The 3,548-nt window shown below is 33.8% G+C and overlaps 1 long non-coding RNA gene across 1 annotated transcript; it reads left to right on the top strand.

The window, feature by feature from the left end:
* Positions 1-385: 385 nt before the first annotated feature.
* Positions 386-2,644, top strand: LOC148788054 (uncharacterized). Its single transcript, XR_016065630.1, has 3 exons — positions 386-461; positions 1,804-1,858; positions 2,424-2,644. It is a non-coding gene; the product is annotated as an uncharacterized LOC148788054 (long non-coding RNA).
* The last annotated feature ends 904 nt before the right edge of the window (positions 2,645-3,548 follow it).

The following is a 3,548-nucleotide window of genomic DNA, read 5'->3' as shown; positions in this document are numbered from 1 at the left end:
AAAGGAGTGAGAACCTAGGTATGGTTATCCCAAAAGCAGTAATTTCATGTGACGCCTCAAAGATTATAATACATAATTGAGAGATTAATTGGTAAATTTTTATAAAACTTAGTTAATTGGTAAATAAATTATGGGCCATAATTGGAATATAATAGAACTTGGACGGGTTAAATTGGAGCTCGTTATAATATTTGAGAGCAAACTATATTAATTAAGAAATTAGGAAGGACGTAATCGGTATTTTGAGAAAATTTTAATAAAAAAAATATTATATATAATAATAATATTATGTATATAATAATATAAAATATATATATATAAAGTGAGAGAGAGAGAGAATGAGTGGCCACCGCCTCAACTCTCTCTCTCCTCTCTTTATTGCACACACACACCCATACACAATTCACACACAAACAATTGGAAATTTGAAATTCTCTCGGCGAAAAGGAAAAAAAACAGAGGTAAGAATTTATATTTTAAAAATTATAATAATTTATATAATGATGTTGTTTAATTAGTCCCTTTATTAAATGTTGTTTATACTAAGCGATGTACTATTTAACCGGAATATTTTACGGGTTTGACTATTTAAAATAGTTTCTAATTAAATATAGAATCGGATAAAAAAATGATGTCGTTGGTTAATTAAATTATTAAATTCGTTAGACTTGAATATTACTATAGATAATTTATACAATTTCATCGGAATTATTAACCAAATACGCAATTCTATGTATTATTGTTCAATTTAAGATTATAATAGTTTAGAAATTGATAGAAAATTCATAGAAATACTCCGAAAATTATATTTAATAAATGGTAAGTTAATAAAGAGGAAAAATGAAGATTTTTATTTTGGTAGAAATGAAATATTAAAGAATTATTAGAAATCGTACGAATAATATTTAATATTATATTTAAAACAAATTACAATATTCTCGATATATTAATTGTATGTGGTATAACTCATTATAGGATACGGAGGTGAGGTGAAAGGACTGACAATTAGCGATTGAGTAGAAAGAAACGTTGTGAGATTGATGTAAGTAAATAATTAGTATTATCTATATATGCTTTCTGTATTTGTGGTTTTACTGTTATATGAATTTGTGGTTCGTGCTGATATTAATTTATCTGAAGTATATGAGTGATGGATGATTTGATTTGATTGACGATATTGTGTACGTGGAATGAGAAAATACGTGAAAATATTATGTTTGTTGTTTGATGTGTTGTGGATGTCTGAAAATGAGAATATGTTAATATATTGTTTTACGTTACTAGTTGCTTACAAGAATGGTGATATGTGGAAATGAGGGAGTGGTGAAAATTGAATATAATTGTGGTGTGAATACCCCTTGATGTGTTGAAAAGCCTATAATGCGAAAATATGATCTGAAAGAGCTATGTCCGATACGAAAGAGCTATGTGCGAAATGAAAGAAGTATGTTCGATATGAAAGAGCTATATGCGAAATGAAAATGCTATGTGCGAAATGAGATTGATGAGCTGGCTGTCAAGAGGGTCACTTAAATTTATATAATGGTGAGATTGAGTTGGCGGGAAAAACACAATATCACCTTCCGGTAAGCAAACTAGGAAAAATGGAGTTTGGTTGGTTGTCATATTATGAGACAGTCATGTGGTGTAATAAAGCTGATTATGTCGGAATTAAATTGATTGTATTCCATGCGTGTCGTTTGTTTATCTTGTTTGAGTTGTGTTTGACATGCATATATAGATAGGGTTGGTTATTTACTTACTGAGTGGCAGGCTCATCCCTCTGTTGACATTTTCTTTCAGGAGTTGACTTTGAGGCGTCTGACTGTTGAAGACTAGGACTACGCATTATACTCAGGTAGGTCGGGCCAGTATGTTGTTTTATCCTCTTTGTCAGTTAGAGTACAAATCACATTTTGTTGTATAGAGAGAACTTAAGCGTGGAGATTACTTATGATGGACTACGTGTGATGTTTGATGTGCATATATGATATTGTAGGTTGATTATGCTTGTTATGATGTTGGGGTTACGTATACATATGAATTAAATTATTTTGTGCATTTATATTTGTAAACAAAGGGATTACTATAAGTATAATGTTAGCGTAGATATAGCCTTGTAGCGAAGGGGGTGCTACATTTCAGCCTTCATGGCATCTAACCATTCTTTCAAAATGTGAATCATTTATTCGGCTCCTGATTGGTCCATATAATATGGAGGGTTAGTTAGTTTGTTACAGTAGTTTCAGGCAGTTGCTCTTCTTTGTATTTAACCTGGATTCGAACCCCTCCTGGTCATTTTTTTCATTTTTCCATGAATGAGAAACAGGGTATTTTGTCTGCAATTTATCTTTGATAATGAATTCTGTGTGCTTGTTGTCTTCTGCAAGTTTTAACATGGTATCAGATCCTTTTTCGTGAAGGTCTCTGTATATACACACTACAATGCATACCTCTCTCTTCATGGACGACGAAGTAGCTTCATCGACGATGGGAAAGAGACCTGGTGAAACTGCGTCTCAATATGAGAAGCATATGTTGTTTGTTCATCCTTCTGGGCATTCACAGCTAACATTGACATCTTCTTCTTTGGATGGCACAAACTTTCTGGTATGAAAACGAGCAATATACGTCTCTTTTGAAACGAATCTTTCCAACACCAGCTCTTAGATCAATCAATTTTGAGCAATAGAGGCGCGTTAATATGATAGTGACATCATGCATTTTAATACTTCGTGAGGACTGTGGCTCGCGATAAAGGCAAGTATGGGTGGAGTAACGGGCCGTTAATTTACCAGTTACAGAGGGAATTGTCTTCAATGGTACAACAAAGTTTAAGTCTTACAACATATCTAACAAACGTGACAAAGCTCTGGAATGAGCTCAATTGTTTGGCACCTGCACCAAAGTGTAAGTTTGGAGATTGTACTAGTGGTATTAACAAAGAAATTGATGAACTCACTTCATTGACTCAACTAATGCAATTTCTTATGGTCGTTTATGAAACCTTCAATAATGAAGGAAGTCAGTTACTTATGCTTGATCGACTGCCCAGTGTGGAAAAGGCTTTCTCTATGCTTTACACTGTTGAACAACAAAGAGCAATACAAACATCTACAAAGATAAGTACAAACAATGTGGCCTATCAACTGACTATGAAAGAAACTAAGAGAGACGATGATAAGTATGTGCAGAAAAAGAAATTCATTGCAGATAAAGGGAATTTCCTATGCAAACATTGTCGAAGACTAGGACAATGTCGATTGCATGGCATACGTGACTGGTATAAATCTCTGAATGAGCGAAGGAAGAAAGGGAGAGCTTTTCCTGCCAATGTCGATGTCAAAAGTGAAGGCATGCAGGGCACCTCTATGGGAAATGAATTGATTAAGCTGCTGCAGAAGGCAAACACTCCCTCAAATCCCATTACCAGCTATGCAAAGGCTTTGCACAATTCGACGAGGAGTTTGCAGGTAATGCCGCTAAACTTACTTGTATTGATTTGGATTGCTAGATAATTCACAGTAGGGCCATCAATCATGTATGTG

The sequence above is a fragment of the Sesamum indicum genome, linkage group LG5 (genome assembly GCF_026168435.1).
Source record: "Sesamum indicum cultivar Baizhima isolate 11 linkage group LG5, ASM2616843v1, whole genome shotgun sequence".
Taxonomy (NCBI): Eukaryota; Viridiplantae; Streptophyta; class Magnoliopsida; order Lamiales; family Pedaliaceae; genus Sesamum; species Sesamum indicum.
This window is presented reverse-complemented; position numbering and strand designations above follow the sequence as displayed.